The 18,680-nt window shown below is 33.9% G+C and overlaps 1 pseudogene; it reads right to left on the reverse strand.

Annotated features, from left to right (window-relative positions):
- Positions 1-1,210: 1,210 nt before the first annotated feature.
- Positions 1,211-9,562, reverse strand: LOC120272181 (annotated as a pseudogene).
- Between the last annotated feature and the right edge of the window lie 9,118 nt (positions 9,563-18,680).

Here is an 18,680-nt window from a genome sequence, read left to right on the forward strand (position 1 = left end):
GGGACTCAAAGGGCAGAGTGACCTATGTAGAGAGATCGTTTAGGTTATTCTACCTATTTAAAAATTATGATTACAATACTAACCTCATTAATTTTTATTTTGATTTTTTTTAATGAATTGTACAAGAGGATGTAATAGCTATTATTGTGTAGTTAATTTGTTTTACTTTTTTTTTTTGTTTCTTTTTCTTTTTCTTTTTCTTTTTAAACTTTTTTTTTATTGATTCTCCTTGTGGATATTGTCTTATTTGCATTTTAGGTTAATTTTTTTGGGTAAATCATTGAATTTTGGTCAAAATATTATTTTGATCACTGAATTTTAATTTGTTTTTGTTGTTGCCTAGATACAACAATGAATTTATATGTAATTGACCTTAAGCTTGTAGACCTTCGAACCCGGAGGTTGATCGAAAGATGTTTGAGTTACTTTTTCCTTAAAATGTCGAGACTTATAACAATGTGGAGTTAGTGAAGAATAAATGCTAGTCTTTCCCTTCGATGACTACAACGAAAACCTCCTCTTTGTTTAAATGAGATATGCTATTTGTAGTAGTAGGGTTAACAGTTACATAACAAGTAAATGCTTTACATGTTTGAGATCCTGAGTGTTATATGAGATAGTAGGTATTACGTGGTTTAATGGAAGTTTGACTCATTCTACATCAGTTGATTCCCACTTCTATCTTTAGAGTTAGAATCCTAAGGATGGAGGTAAGTCTTTATCTGCTTCAAATTTTAAAACTTCCTTTAAACCTATCCTGATAATAATAATAATAATAATAATAATAATAATAATAATAATAATAATAATAATAATAATAATAATAATAATAAGGAAAATTATCATTACCCCTTTGGAATTTTAAATATTCCTAAACATGCCCTCCAACTTTGTCAAACCCCGGACAACCCTTCAGATTATTGTTTAAGTTCCCTTTTTACCCCCTACCATTCACTTCAAATGGGTCCATGTATGAAATTTCATTTTTGCCCTTTGAAAATGGTGGGAATAAAACCGCCTAATTACATCACGTCCGAGCTTTTTGACTAATTTTGCATTTTTTTCTTTTTCTTTTCTGCTTGCTTTTTTGTGAAACAAAGTTTACAAGGCTTAATCACATATTCTTCTTCTTCTCGTCATTTGGTTTTTCAATTTGAGTTCTGCCGATTTTCTGATAAGATGAGACTTTCTTGAATGCTATCATCTATGATCATTCTCGCGAGGGAGGAGAATAACACAATTTAGAAAAATGCAGATTTATTATGGAGACTTTTTGTGGTATTCGCAGATCTAACCCTGGGAGGCAGTGCTTAATGTTCACGATGTTGACTTGTGGGGAATGGATGTTAGCTGAGATATATGAGCGATGGGGTCTAGATATTTCATGTGTCAAATAAAGTATACTTTGTGATGCATGTGTGCTTTTTGGGGCCATTGGAAGCATGTGCTCTACCAATATCATTGTTTCATTTGCAGGCAGACCTTTCCAGCAATTTTTCAAGATTTTCAGTCCCTTCTCATCACACCAGTCATGTAGAATCCACTATAAAGTTCAACACATAATTAATGTTTATTTATATTAATAATAAAGGATATATATATGGTTTCTTAGTTAATGTTGCAAACGCAATATATATATATATATATATATATTATGATAAAATATTAAATATATAAAAGCTTTTTTTTTAAAAAAAGAGCTTACTTAAGAAGGTTTAAATAAATACATGATCAAACATTAGATTCAAAATTCTAATAGATCTCGGAACTTATAAAACAAAAAAATTAATCAATATTATTATTTTACAAATTAATCAATAAATAATCTTGCATGCTTTTTATTTTTTTATTTATTACTCTACATATTTATTTTGTAAATGTGAATAACTGTGTATATGCATATACCAAATTACAGATGCGTATATTTATGTAAACAAAGATATTGCAGATACTTAATTTAAAAATAGAAAATTGAATTAACTTTGCCTCTTCTATTTAGTTATTTTCTCTTTTCTTCCCTATTATGACACCCTTTTTCTATTGTTTATGCATTAAAACATATTTTTAAAATAAGATAAATTAGAGTATTCATATAGAAAAAAAAGAAATAAATAAATAAACAAAGACAGAGAATATATATATATATATATTATTAGTAAGGATCAAAACAAAGTAAAAGTCCTAATTTACATAAATAATTTAACCCGTCTTCATCCAATTTCTAAGAGCTTGTTTGGATGTAAAATAAAAAAAATATGGCATAATTTTATTATGTAAGAAGTGTAAGTGATTATTATCGAAATTATAGCATATTTTATTCCTACAGAATTAGTGTTTGATTAACAAAATAAAAAAATTACGAAAAATATTCCATTCTTTTATGCCATAATTTTATATTATGCCATAATTTTATATTATAAAATAAGCACCCAAACAATAAATATGGCATAATTCTCAAAAAAAAAATAAATAAATTATGATATATTATACAGATTATATCATAATTCTGACCTATCGAAACAGTCCCTAAGTCTACAACAACACTTCAGTAAACTCAAAAAAATATATGGTTCATGATCAAACAATTCTCCTGACATCTAATAAAAATTCATATAATAAAGAAATAAATAACCAATGCTGTCACAACTTCAACTAATTAAATAAATATCATATTTAAATAAAAATATCGAGGAAGGCTTAAAATCTCATTTAGTTGAATATAATATAAAAATATAAGCAAAATTCATATTTCTTTTCTTCTTTAATATGCCTTTGACCAAACTCACTAAATATTATAATAATGCATAACAATTTTCTACTGAATTAAAATAATATTATCTCAAATAAATTTATGAAGAAATGAAGAAAAAGATTAAACCTTCATGAAGATGGCATCACCACTTGGGACACTCTCAAACATGTCCCCACCAACATGCTCCACACCTTCATCAAACACATACAACCAAACAAACACATCAACATTTACTAAATTTATTCATATTACTACCAGTCTACCATGCTTTTTTTTTTGGTTATAGGTTGTTCTTTCATTTATGAGTTGAAAATGTGAGAAGAAAAGCTAGTATTTGCTTTTTGTGACTATATAACACAAATTTAAATCATTAATAATGTAATAAACATAATGGGTCTATTTACTATGAGGAATGAAAATGGATGGAGATTAAAAAATATTTCATTTAGAGATAGAGAAGGAATGGTTAAGAATTCTCTTGAGCGAGTAGTTTTGTTGATCTACAAGCTTTCTGCAGTATTGAAGAAAAGGAAATCAGATCTGAAAAAAAAACTCACAGCTCCAGCAGCTTTGCATTTCACTTTACTGAAATTCTGTACATAAAACATTATGTGCAGAAGCAATATATATTACATTGTGTGAGAGAGAACTGGGCCTCTATCATGACATGAATAAGATATCATGGGCCGAAGCTCTTGAATAGAAACAACAACTTATAAACTCAACACCCCCCCTCAAGTTGGAGGGTGAGAAGATGATACAGATACACCCAACTTGGATAAAACATGCTGATGTTGAGGACCTGTGAGACTCTTTGTGAAGATGTCAGCCAATTGATTTTGAGTGGGCACATGTTGAAGATTAACCAGTCCTGTTTGCAATTGTTCTCTAACAAAGTGACAATCAAGTTCTATATGTTTGGTTCTTTCATGGAAAACCGGATTTTTAGCTATATGTATGGCGGCTTGGTTGTCACATTTCAACGGCACAGGAAGAATCGAAGAGACAGTAAGCTCATCTAATAATCTGGTTAACCACGCAAGCTCTGCACAAACCCTTCTCATTGATCTATATTCGGCCTCTGCAGAAGATAAAGCAATTGTTTGTTGCTTCTTTGATTTCCAAGATAGAGGAGTCTTGCCAAGCAAAATAAAGAATCCACTAACTGACTTTCTGGAGTTGGGACAGGCAGCCCAATCTGAATCACAATAGGCTATTAGTTCAAAGGATGAATCTGCACTCATCAATATACCTTGATTTGGGTTATGCTTGAGATATCCAAGTGTATGCAAAGCTGCTTCCATGTGAGGTTTCCGAGGCTTGGACATGAATTGACTTAGAAACTGCACTGCAAATGTGATGTCTGGCCTGGTATAAGTCAAATAATTAAGTTTGCCAATCAAACGTCTATATAAGACAGGATCCTCAAGTAGAGTGCCTTCATCAGGTCTTAGTTTTAAACCTGCAGGCAATGGGCTGTAGAAAATAGCATGAGATTCACATTTAAATTCAGAAAGAAGGTCCAGAGTGAACTTGCGTTGAGTTAAGATCAAACCAGTAGCTTCTTGGAGTACCTCAATTCCAAGGAAATAATGTAAATGTCCCAAATCCTTTATCTTAAACTGTGTGTCAAGAAAGGACTTCAAGGCATCTATTTCTTGCTCATCATTACCAGTGATTAGAATGTCATCAACATACACGGCTAAGAACACTGCAGAATTCCCTGATTTTTTGTAGAACAATGAGTAATCATTCTTTGAGTTTTGATATCCTCTAGTCCTTAAAGCATCTGAAAGTTTAAAATACCATTGTCTTGAAGCTTGTTTTAAACCATACAAGGATTTTCTTAGTTGGCAAACTATGTTTGGATTATGTACATCAAGACCTTGGGGAATAGTCATATATATCTCCTCATCCAATTCCCCATGTAAGAAAGCATTGTTAACATCTAATTGGAACATTTTCCAATTTTTTTTAACTGCTACAGCAATCAAGCTTCTCACAGTAGTCATCTTTACTACTGGAGAGAATGTTTCTCTATAATCCACTCCTTCCTTTTGTGTAAACCCCTTAACAACAAGTCTTGCTTTACATCTCTCTATCGTTCCATCAGCATGATGTTTGATTTTATATACCCATTTGCAATTAATGGGTTTCTTCCCAACAGGTAATTCAACCAAATCCCAAGTGTGATTAGCAATTAAAGCATCAAATTCCTGTTGCATTGCATCCTGCCAAATTGGTTCTAGAACTGCCTCTTCATAAGTGTTAGGTTCATGTATAGAAGTAATTGAGGCAAGCAACCTTTGATTGTTTGAATTCATGGCATTAAAGCAAATATGATTGGGTACAAAAAGATGATTTGTTAAAGTATGACAACAATTCAGAAATGAGTAGGGTGAACTGGTATTGACACTGTTGCAAACATAATCTTGAAGATAGGTAGGCATTGACCTTGTCCTGTTAGATCTTCTCACAGAGGGAATTGGCTCAATAGAAGAAGAGGAAATTGGTTCAATTGAAGGTACTTCATTGGATTGAGGATGAAAAACATCATGAGCACTTGCAGGGAGATAAGAAGGTTCAGTAAAATTGACATCATGAAAAGGAAAAATGTCTTCATGAAAAATTACATCTCTAGAGATAGAAATTTGGTGTGTTTTGATATCTAAGACAAGATATGCCTTTTTACCAAAGGGGTACCCTATGAAAACTGAAGAATTGGCTCTGGGTTGAAATTTATCATTATTTTTCCTAGGAGGAGACACATAACATAAGCACCCAAAGGATTTAAGATGAGAATAGGTTGGCTTGGTCCCAAAAAGAAGTTCATAAGGAGACTTTCCTTGCAAAAGTTTAGAGGGGAATCTATTGATGAGATATGTGGCAGTTAGAACACATTCCCCCCAAAATTTTAAAGGTAAATTGGATTGAAAAAGCAAAGCTCTAGCGGTTTCCAATAAATGTTTGTGTTTCCTTTCAACAATTCCATTTTGTTGTGGGGTGTAGGTACAAGATGTTTGATGTAGAATTCCTTTTTCAGCCAAGAAAAGTTTGGTTTCATGACTTGTTCCTAGCTCAGCAGCATTGTCAGTTCTTATGGTTTTGACATTTACATTGAACTGAGTTTGAACCATATTAATGAAAGTTTTCAGGACAGAAAAACCATTACTTTTGGTGCTAAGAAGATGTGTCCAGGTGGCTCTACTATAATCATCAACAATTGTTAGGAAGTACCTATAACCTTGGTGAGTGAGAGTATGATAGGGACCCCATATATCGATGTGAATCAGTTCAAAGATTGAGTTGGTGTTGATTTGACTGTGAGGGAAAGGCAACCTATGCTGCCTAGCTTGTGGACAAACATCACAAGTAAATGAAGAATTAAAAGTGTTGATACTGTCATGAAGGAATTTCAATTGTTTCATTTTACTCAGAGGCATATGACCAAGTCTATGGTGCCAAATTTTCATAGAACCAAAAACTGATCTACTAGAGATGTTACATGAAATGTCTGACAAAACATTATTTTGAGAAGAAAAAGAAAAGGGATTACAACCAAGTTGAGCATTACCAGGACAAGCATGAGAGGTAGAAGAACAGGACAAGGCAACCTTACTATGAAGATGCAGCAAATATAAGCCCTTGTGAGCTTTACCAATCACCAGTGGCCTCTTCAGAAAATGGCCCTGCAATATGCAATGATCAGACGTAAATATGACCCCACAATGCAATTGTTTGGTCAATTTTCCAATGGATAATAGGCTATAATGAAATACAGGAACATGAAGAACATTTTTCAAGGTTAGATTTTCAGCAATTTTGACATCACCAAACTGTACAACTGAAATTGTTTTGCCATTTGGTAATGTTATGGGAAAAGGTTTAGGGAAATTGGTGAGTGTGATGAACATTTGGGCATTATGGCACATGTGGTTACTCGCGCCGGAATCTATTATCCAAAGCATTGGAGAATCATTAAGTTGCTTGCAACTATTACTATATGCGCATGGGCTAACAATATTATGAGGTAGTTCAAGAATTTTACCAGCAAAATTGGCGGCATTAGTTGAATCAGTGATTTGAGAAGAAGCACCAGAATTGCCTTTTACATTTAAGATATCCATCAGCCTCGTATACTGCTCCATGGTTAACTCAGGAACATGAACACCAGAAAGGTTGTCACTGTTCTGACTTTGTTGAGGACCAAAATTTACAGGATTTGTTTGCACTTGACCAGCAAAACTTTTCTGTCTCAGATCTCTATTTGGAAATCCATGTAGCTTGTAACATTTCTCCTTTGCATGTCCAGCCTTCTTGCAATAATCACAAAAATTAAGTGGTTTGCCTCGTCCAAAGCTTCTACTCCTCTGTGAACCTCTACCCGCATTATATGTGTTGCTAACATTCATAGATGCGGCTTCAAGGTTAAATTGACTGCTGGAGGACATCTCTCTTTGTTTCTCCTCTTGCATTAATATTGCATAAGCTTGATTGACAGAGGGAAGGGGTTTAAGCATAAGGATGTTACCTCGCACTGTAGTGTAGCTTTCATTTAAGCCCATAAGAAACTGCATCAGCTTTTGATCTTCTTCAAATTTCTTACATGCTTGCATTGCCCCACAAGTGCATGGTGGAAAAGCCCGTAAAGCCTGGATCTCATCCCAAAGTTTTTTTGATTTTTGTATAATATGTGGCAATGGAGTTTGAACCTTGAGATATCTGACTCAACTCCTTTTGTATCTGAAATAGTTGGGCACCATTAGATTGACCGAATCGTTCTTCCAATTCATCCCATATTTCCTTTGTCGTGGTTGAATACAACACACTTTCAGATATTTCTTTGGCTAAGGCATTGAGAATCCAAGAGATCACCATGTTGTTGCATTGCTGCCAATGTCGCAGATTTGGAGAATTCTCCTCCGGCCTCTTGCAGTCCCCATTAATGAACCCTATTTTATTCTTCGCCGAAAGAGCTATTGTCATGGCACGCTTCCAAGATCCAAACCCTAAGCCATCGAAAACCTTGGAGACAAGGATCATGCCGGGATTATCCGAAGGATGAAGATACAAAGGGTTTGCCATGTTACTGATGGAGGAATCTTGAGAAGATGGGGCTGCCATGGATGTGGAGAAAAGAGGAACAAATGGAAGACAAAAGAAATGCAAATTGATCTGAAACCAAGATCAAGAGATACCCGAGTTGATCGTTAGAATCTCTGATACCATGTTGATCTACAAGCTTTCTGCAGTATTGAAGAAAAAGGAAATCGATCGAAAAACTCACAGCTCCAAATGACTTTGCATTTCACTTTATCGAAATTTGCATATGAAAACATTATGTGCAGAAGCAATATATATTACATTGTGTGAGAGAGAACTGGGCCTCTATCATGACATGAATAAGATATCATGGGCCGAAGCTCTTGAATAGAAACAACAACTTATAAACTCAATTTGAATTTTTGTGTATATAAATAAATAAATAAAAACACATCCATAAGATAAATCTATTTTTATATATATATATATAGAGAGAGAGCTCTCATACTTCACTCTCAAAAGAAATAAGTAAACTAAGAGAAATTTTTTTTTTCAGTTATTCACTCTTTTTAATTTATTTTTAAAACTTTAGTAAAATCAATATATTATCATAATTTTAAAAATTTTAAAATAAAAATTATTTTTCTATGATTTAAAATCATAAATAATAATTTTAATAAACCTTATTATAAGTAATAAATTATAATAATAATAATAAAAATTATTTTATATAAATATTAATAAAATTTAATTTACCCATCATATTTTCAGCTATCCTAGTCAAACATTCATAACTTTTTGAATAAACTCAATTCATTATTCCCACATCAACATCCAATTATTCCTATCCATTGATACACCCTAATAATTATAAATGCATAAAGTAATAATTATAATAATAATAACAATAACATAATAGCCAACGGTCGATTAGTCAAAGTGGTAAATGTTTTGGTACCTTAAACTTATAGTTTTTAGTTTAAATTTACGTTTAGGTAAAAAGAAAAGAAATGTTTGAGGGATACCAACTCATTTACAAAACTTTTAGTATCTCTTTTCAAACTAGTTTAAAATGAAGTCATCTCATCTGATTATGGAACCAAGTTATAATTCTCTTATCCTTTCTTATCACAATTTAATATAAAAACATACATGTTAGGATATAATAGAGGATGATCAGAAAATACCTTGTTTTTGAAACTATACAAGATGAACACATGATCAAAGAATATCCTAGACTTAAAACTAATAGTGAGTTAAAAAAAAATTGAAAAACATGCAAATAATAAAAGAGAGGAAAGAATACCTGGAATAGTGAGAGCTTCAGAGATAACATGAGGGAGGTCAAAATTATTACCCTTAATATGTTTATGTTTAGCAATAACCTGAGCAAGAGTTGCATCAACAAGAACCTTAACATCATCAAACCCTCTATACTTTTCAAGAATCCCATTCATTACAATCACTGAATGGCTCTTCATGGCTTCATTGAATAGCTTGTTACATCTGGTACTCAAACGAAGTCATGCCATGAGCCATGTTGAAGGAGTCCCCTCCATTAAGATAGTACCAGGGTTCTACTAGGACCTTATCAAGTAACAGACCAACAGTGGATAAAGAAACACCATCTTTGTTTTGGACTAGGAATTTGACGATTGGGGAAGGGCTGCAACGGTGGGTGATGGCGCCGGAGATGGGATCGTCGGTGGAGAGGGAGCAAGTGAGGATGGAGTGGCTGGAGAGGAGGCGGAGGATGCGGTCAAGCATGAGTGGGGTTGAAGGGGTAAAGGAAGGGAGGTGGGAGGTGATCTAGGTGGCGGAAAGAGGGGTGGGGGGAGTGGAGATGATGTTGAAGAGGTTGAGCTCAATGGCTGCTTTGAAGGTCATGGGGACTATGTAGGAGGTCAGGAGTTGCATGGCATGCATGCCTGCTTGCTCGTCGCCGGTGATGTCGGTGGTGGCATCAAAGAAGGAGCCCATGTTGATGGTGGTGGTGGTGGTGGTGGTGGTGAAGAGATGTGGAGGGTTGTATATACAATATAGTGGGGAGGTGGGGTCCATTAGGGAGGGAAGGAAAATTCTTTGGAGACATTTTATTGAGTGAAAGGAAAGAAGAAGAAAAGAATATCGGCATTTTTAATATTCTAAAAATTAATTTGATGAATAATTACAAAAACAAAATTGTAGGTAAAAGTATAAACTTGTTGGTCAGTGCAAAAGTTTAAAAAGAAACTTTTAGTGAGTACGCAAATGTCAAAAGACAGCACAATTCTCTTATTAATTAAAAAAATAAAATTTTAGTTTGATCAAAAGTTTTCAATTAACTCCCACCTCACACTTACCTAAATGCATAGTTGGTAGGATTAGTTGTGAATAGAAAGAAGAAAAAGAATAGTTATTATTTGAAGATAGTAAAAATTCACCAAATTTAATTGTTAACAATAATCTCTGGAATTTGGAAATCTTATGAATATGACTTAGAATTCCCATAATTATTTTTTTTTTAAAAAAAACATATTTACCCTTTGTCCAAAGGTTCTTCAAAATTTCATAACTTTAACCCAAATACAACTGTTTGCTCCTAATTTATTGTTCGTGATCAAATTTCTTCTAATATCTATTAATGAAGAGATATTGAGAATTGTAAAAGATTGTTTTATTTTATTTTTATTTTATTCATTGTCATTATGTGCATAATTTTATTTTATTATAACATTTAATCATGCCAAATAAATATATTTAATTATTATTTTAAAAATCAATAAATAACAATCATTAATTAGAAAAATAAAATTTTATTTACGTCAAAAGTTTCCATCCTTTCAAACATTAAACTTTATATTAGATTCCATTTAAACACAAATATTTACTCCAAATCTCTTGTGGTTCATTAAAGTATTTTTTTACTAACCATAAATGAAAAAAATTTTGGGCTGCCACATCAATAACCCAACGGTTTCTACCTGACTTTCATAAAAGGAAGTTTAACTCCTTCCCAATATACAGTAAAAAAATATGTGGATTGAAATGTATAAAAAAAGATTTTAAAAATTATCTTAATTAGTTTATTGTTATTTTATTTTATTGCACATGTGTATACATTTGCTCATAGAAAGAAAATTGTAAGGAGGTGAAATAAATAAATTTCGTCTAATAAAATCCTTTAAGAAAATTTTTTTTAGTGATTTTCAGTTGAAAAGTATTACATGTGATAGACTTTTCAATATAGTTTTCGTGTTCATATAAATTACAATGACTTTGTTTCATACATATATTCAGCTATATATACAAAAGTAGAAACGTGATGTTTCTGGCACCGACTGACATTCACAATCACTCATTTTGTTTAGTTTCCAAGCTTGAGTTGACTCGAAGGCCGTTCTCAATTTTAATGAAAAGTGTTTAATGTGAACAATTTGACAAGTCATGTTCATTTTTTATTAGATACTTGCATTGTGTAACAATTAACTTTGGATTTATTTATAAGTTTATATATGTTCTTTTATAGTCGATGTTTGCCAGCTTTCACTGTTTTTGGACTGCTACTTTGTAAGTTTCACTGTTTTTGGACTGCTACTTTGTAACTTGACGTGCATGTCATGACTATGTAAAAACTTCAGTTTTTCAAGAGAAACGAGTTGATACGCATGTCATGGTCATATTAATTACTAGTAATATTTCAATTTTTCCACATACAAGAATTAATGCACATATGAAATATTTCCACATACCAGAATTAATGCACATATCATGATCATAATGTTATACAGTTTCTTGCCCAAATGAGTTGCTGGTAGGCCACGGTTCTAGTTTGTGGGGCCAGCAGATATATGGACACAGAGATTATCCATAGTTCATGGGATAAAAGTATCAGCTGGTGGCATGAATGTTCAGTAAAGTATAACATCGTGGCCACATGTTTTTTTGTAATGATGTGACTAGTGAAAGCATGTCCGGTCAGCACTCATCGTAGCGATTTCATGTTTGAGGGCTTTTTCCGTGAAGGTCTTGAGGTGGCGTCCGAGCGTGGATGGCTCTATAATTGGCCACCTCGGCATCTTGGCGAAACAACCCCGCAAATATGAAATGTGTGCCATGTGCTGACGAGACAAGTTCGTGACCGTCATTACTAACGATATGAGCCATGACGTTATACTTACGAAACATTTTGTGGCCACCAGTGATACTTACCCATAGTTCACGCTTAGGGTTTAGGGTTTAGGGTTTAGGGTTATCATCTTTTATAAAATTGATACATCACTAATAGCAAAGCGATTCCACAAAGCAAGTTGATCACAATATTAACTTTATTCTTCATGCCAAAATTGATTTTTACATTAGTCTTCAAATATTATTTAGTAGTGGATTACGATAGGCCATCACCATAATGCTATGAAAATTCAATTTTTTTCATAAAAGAAGAAGAATTCATAGACATGTCATGATAAAAATAAATTTTTCATATAGGTATGGAGGTACGTTAGTTACGATGACTTACCTCTAAAGATTTATTAACTCGACCACACGTTAAATGGAATAATAAAATCTATCATGTATACGCCCAGAAAATTTATAAAAATTATACCAAACTAATAAATCCTCAGTGCTATACAATTTTGGAAGAAAAAGATACACCTCCTCTTATATGGAACCCACCGGGCCTACTCAAACAATATTATAAACAGTACTTTGGGAATAATTGATGAATGATATTGTGGAATAAACAGTACTTTGGGAATAATTGACATGAGTGCGAGCCGACGGGCGCAAAAACCCAGAAGGCGCAAGGAAGCTAAAAGGCGGGATCCCCCTCAAGGGGTGCACCGCCGACCAACCCGAATCTTCTGTGCGGCAGCCCGTAAACAGTCGGGTATAAATAAAACTTATAAGGATTATTAGGGCATTCCATACTTTTCTTTTGGGTGCTTCTTAGAGGTGAAATTAGGAAAAATAAGAGATGAATCTCCAGCACTTAAAAGGTGATTTCAAAGGGAGTTCATACAACATTCAAGGGGATTGAAAATCGTAGCCATCAAGTTTACCTTGGTGGCATGTGTTGAAGCTTTCTTGGGGATTTTCATGACTTTCATGCTTCCTCCTATTATTTGTATCTTGGATGCTTGCCCCCATTAATGGAGGACTAATTTGTAGTTGTTTGGACATAGTTGAACTCTAGGGTTATACATTTAATATTGGTTATTGGATTTTTTATGCTTTAATTTTTTTTTAATTGTAATCATTTCTATTTGAATCTAATTGCGTGTCTGAATGCTTGGTTGATAATGAGGTGAAAGTCCTAGCTATCATGTGTCGGTGTACTATTTGATGAGAAGAAATTCCCACATAGCATAAATATACGACAATTCGAGAGGTTAGTGAGTATACCTTTAGTTAGGGTACTTTGGAGTCTTCTTCTCCCGCAATCCTTCCTAGTGGGTTAGTGATAATCTCCATGCTCTTTGCAATTATATGGAGTGGATTTTAGGAGAAATCGCATCTCTACTCTATATTCGGATTAGAGATAATCTCTCTACAGAAAAAATTATCTACTTAAGAGATTGTCATTAGCTCACAGTAAGGTTTCATAGAGTGTTAATGCAATTGTGTAGATATTTGTATCAGCTTTGCACTTATTCAGTTACTATTTACTTGAGAAATCGAGGTTTAGTACAATTCTAGAAACCTCTCGGTTCAAAAAGGATTGCATGCATAAACAACCTTTGTCATGTACTTTATAACCCTAGAGGGATGCTATCCCTGGATATCGCTTTCTTCCTTAACTTCTTTCCTATTATTTTTCATATTTTCTTATCTTTGCTTGCTTTTGTTCACACACACAACATTCAATCACTTAGGCTATTTTTCAGATTTAGGGTTACTACTAGTATTCACTTTCTTCCATGTGAACCAACACTCTGCTTTTACACACACTTTATTACATGATCAGCATGTACACTTGCGTCCCTATCATCTTTGAAGCTCTTTGAAAACTCTCTATATTTCTTTGACTAAACTAATGAGGTCTAATGCAAGATGGACTCTCTTCTTAAGAGTTTATTTTTCCTTGCCACTTGATGCTCACAGGGATGTCTTGAAAGCTCTTTAAAAACTCTCTATATTTCTTTAACTAAAGTGTTGAGGTCCAATACAAGGTGGACTATTTCTTGAGTATTTATTCACCCTTGCCTCTTAACGCTCACAAAGAGGTATTGTAAGCTCTTTGAAAACTCTCTATATTTTTTTGACTAAACTGATGAGGTCCAATGCAAGGTGGACTCTCTTCTTGAGATTTTATTCATCCTTACCTCTTGACACTCACTGGGAGATCTTGGAAGCTCTTTGAAAACATTTCCATCTCTTTGACCCACTGGTGAGGTCCAATGTAAGGTGAAAAATTCTCTCTTGCATCTTGACACTCACCAAAAGGCCTCTAAAAAAAAGTTCATATTTCTCATGACCCATTGATGAGGACCAATGTAAGAGTATTTTTCCACTCTTTCCTCTTGATGCTCACAGAGAGGGCTCTAAAATATTCATGTTTCTCATGACAAACTGATGAGGTCTAATGCAAGGTCAACTCTCTTTGAGAGCTTCCCACTCCTGTCTCTTGATGCTCACAAAGAAGTCATATGAAATTCTCCCATGACCTACTAATGAGGTCAATGCAAAGTAGATGCTTTCTTTTGAGAGTTTTCTTACTTTGCCTTCTTAACGCTCACAGGGAGGTCATTGAGAACTCTTCTTTGAAGGTATTGGTCCAAAATATGGTCTAATGTAAAACATAACACCCTCTTGGGTAAAAGAAATGATGAAAGAAAACTTTTCTCCAAGAAAAGATAAAAAGAATTAATGCTGATTGAGAAACAAGGCGCAAGCAATAGTCTATAAACTAATGTAGGGGGCTCTCACATGGAAGAAAGGTTCTATCATTAGTCAATGGACATGATATTTCAAGTAAAAGAAAAAAGAAAAAAAAAATTCAAACTTCTCAAAGAAACCAAGATAATGACTCGACAATATGCCTCATGTCTTGGCAAACTCAAATGAACTGACAAATAAAACTCCAAAGCTCTAAGATATAACGAAATCAAAAGCTTAAAATGTTTCACAAGTAAAAATCCTTGCGATTTGACAAGCATGAAATGTCTAAGTCCTCAAATACCAAACTTAAAGGAGATCAAGTTTATGATTACAACTTGAGATCCATTCCAAAACTAAAAAAAGCAAAAGCTACCACACAAAAGGTTGCAGCTCGATGATGTGCGAGTCGAGGCTCAAACCAACCATAAAAAAGAATGATGAATTAACTCTGAGGTCTCAAGGCATCAAAAGTTAGAGAATCAAAGAGTCTCACAAGTCAAAGATTTAAAGGCTTGACAAGCATGACATGCCTAAGTCTTCAAAAAAAACAAAAGCAACATTGAAGGGAAATCAAGTTTATTATTCTCAAATATGATGAGATCACAACTAGAGGCCGGATGATTCTAAAAAAATGAAAATTCAAAGAAAGAAATAAAAGAAGACCAAAGTCAACAAAGTCAAAAAGAAACATTGAAGCATGATTTTCGGCGAAAGAGTCGGGAAAATTGAAATCGAATGGGCTCAAACCACGTGAAAATAGAAGAAAACTAAGAAAATAGTGTTAGGAGGACTAGGTCCCTAGTTTTTCGTATTTCTGGTCATGCTTATGTACTTGTTAGTTCAAAAGCACTTTAATTGGCATGATTTGACACCAAGTCAAGGTAATGTGGCAACCTTTGTGGTGTGGCATAAATGATGACATGGGAACCTTGGTGACGTAGTAAGGAGTCTTAGATTTGAGGCAAATATCTTGGGAGATCTTGGTGGAGCTATTTTTGGTATGTATTACAACTTAAAAGCAAGATCTTATCAATAACATATTTAGGAGATTTGATTAAAGACTAAATATGGATGGAGCTAATTGAAGACTATTAGAGGTATGATTAAAGACATGCCAAATTGGAGAGATACCTATTGTTGGTATGAATGGCATGATTGATTGAAGATATTTTTTTGGGAAGATTTGAAGGCCAAACTTGGGTGAATTGAAGATCAAGTTTGGAAAGTTTCTTGAAGATGCACAAAGTCGTGTGCCCCATGCAAGGGGATTGCGTGGTGAGAAACTGAGGAGGTGGGTTAGTTGCTGGTAGTCTGGATCAAGAGATCTGGCTACATCAACTCCTACTCAGCATGACAGGGAGGTTGATGGATCTTGAGGTCACTTCGCAATGGAACTAAAACTTAGTCAAGTCAGTAGTCAAGGCCATGTGATAAGTTGTATTACAACAGGAGTTGCAACAGTTAATTTTGGAATGTTCTAAAATTAGTAGCCGCGGAGATTCTAAAAGAAATATGGGCTATTTTTGGGACATTGAGGCATCTATATAAGCTATCTTGCTCTGAGATTGTGTGTGAGTGTGAGTGACAAAGTGTAGTGATCTGTATTTGTGAGTATGAGTAACAAAGTGTTTGTACTCATTTATTTTCACCTCTTTTAGTGGATTGTTTATCTCCGGTCTTGGACCATCAGACGTAAGCGAGTGGACGCCAAACTGGGTTACCAATTTCATATGTCTTCTTTTGTTTGGTTTATGTGAGATTTCCTTGAGTGTTTGAGTGTTGTCTAAATCTACAAACACTACACCATATGGGGCTTTCAGCGGCATTTTAATCAGCTTTTCGCGTCGTTTATAAACGCCGCTAATTTACTGGCCGGCGTTTCTAATAAACGCCGCTAGTAGTGCCGCAGAAGACAATGTCGTTATTTTAGCGGCCTTTATTTAAATAAACGCCATAATGTTCGCGGCGTTTTATTATAAAACGCCGTCAAATTTGTAAGGAACGTATACATATATGCGCATCAAAATAGTGGCGTTTACCAAACTAAACACCGCTAATATAGCGGCAATCATAAGTATGAACGCCGTGCAAAAGTGTGGTATGTAAATTTCAGAAAAGTAAATTAGCGGCGTTTAAGTAAATAAACGCCACTAATATTGGCGTTTTAGCGGCGTTCATTTATATAAACGCCGCTATTTGGAGCTGTTTATTTCAGAAATGGCACGAAATTACCGGCGTTTTAAGGATAAAGCGCCCGATAATGTTTCCATCTTCTAAATGGTGTTAAAAGCTTTTTCTTGGCGTTTATATATAAAAACGCCACTATATAACAGCGTTTTATTGAATAAACGCCCGATGAAAAATGATATGTTTCCGGCGTTTATAGTATAACGCCGCTAAAAATTTTCTTTAATACTGATTTCTTCATTTCGCACTTTTTATTTACGCGCATTTTTACAAAAAAACAATGGTACTATAAAGACACGTAATCGAGCATTCAAGATAAGAATAGTCACATTGTTATCTACGCACCAAAACACAATAGTTGATAATTAAAAATTTCAAAACAATTAGAAGTTACAAAAGAGATCGATATTAATTAGTACATAATTAGGTTTGTGATTCTTGTCTTCTGGCCTCCAAATAATACAAAGGAAAACAAAGATAATTAAAAATCAATCAACACTTGATGAATGCCACTACTCATCTCCGAGAAAATCTGGGTTCTCGCAATTAAAAAAATAATAATAATAAGAAAAAGATTCCACGATGTTTTTAAAAATTTTAACAAATAGCTACAAACATAGAAACATTGCCACTTTCGAAATCACGTGCACATGTGTGAGAAGTTGAGCCAGTGGGTCAACTCCGGGGGATAATAACTCGGAAATCGAGTTTGTAAAAATCCCAAGAAGAGCATTATATCGAGCACATTCTTGTGCACGTTCTTCCTCACGTTGTGCCCGTTCTTGCTCTCGCTCCTCTTTCAATTGTTGCATTTGTTGCTCCATTTGATTAAACCGCTCAACAAACTCACTTGATTGGGCGCTTGAGGTAGTAGAAGTTACGCTAGTCGCATTCCCCCATAATAAGTTTTTGAGTGTTGGACCCAATCCAAGCCCTCTTACTCGCCCACATCGTTCTTTTTCCAATAACTTGTGTCGAAATTTCAGTTTCAACAATCTGCATATCCTCATCTCATGTTTCACATTCGACTAACTTCTCATTTGCTTTAACCTGTATATATTGAAAAAATTTATTCTAAAGTAGTCTTATATTGTGCACCAAATTACAAAATAAGGAATACATAAGACATAATTATTACCATAATTTGTTCAGTTTCCACATTCATGTGAGAACCATCCTTTTTAGTGTGAGTTGCTTTTAAAAAAATTCGAGCTCGTCCTACTTTTTCTTCCATTGTGAACCTCCCTACAAGTGTTTAAACCAAAAATTGTTTGAATCACAAACATCAAGAGATAAACTTGAAGACATCATTAAAAATACAAACGAAAGTAAAAACAACAACATTTTTTTAATTCACACCTACAATTTAATTCTTAATATATATTTGCCTACCATTTCCTTTTCCTTTTCTAGCAAAAGCTCTTTTGATCCGAGGTATGAGTATATTTTTTTGTTGTTTTTACGCTAGCAACCCCAAGTCTTTCTGAATCCTACATAATGACATGTATAGTAACGTAGAAATAAGAAAGATATTACAATTTTTAGTAAAAATAAGTAAAAATACATATTCATACCTCTCCTTTATTTGAATACCAATAATCGACTAATTGTTCCCACTTGCCATCTAATGGTTGCATTTGGATGTTTATCTTTGTTCACTTGCATACCATCTTCTCGTTTGAATTGACGCTTTTTTTCAAATCATGCTTGTAATCTCTCCATTTCTTCCCCGAGTGACTTGAGCACATACTCTTTTTGAAATCTCAAGTGCAAATCGTAACTAGTTGAAGACATTATAAACAATTTTTGTTTATCAATGTAACTTGATGTTTTTATA

This window comes from Dioscorea cayenensis, chromosome 11, assembly GCF_009730915.1.
Source record: "Dioscorea cayenensis subsp. rotundata cultivar TDr96_F1 chromosome 11, TDr96_F1_v2_PseudoChromosome.rev07_lg8_w22 25.fasta, whole genome shotgun sequence".
In the NCBI taxonomy this organism is placed as follows: domain Eukaryota; kingdom Viridiplantae; phylum Streptophyta; class Magnoliopsida; order Dioscoreales; family Dioscoreaceae; genus Dioscorea; species Dioscorea cayenensis.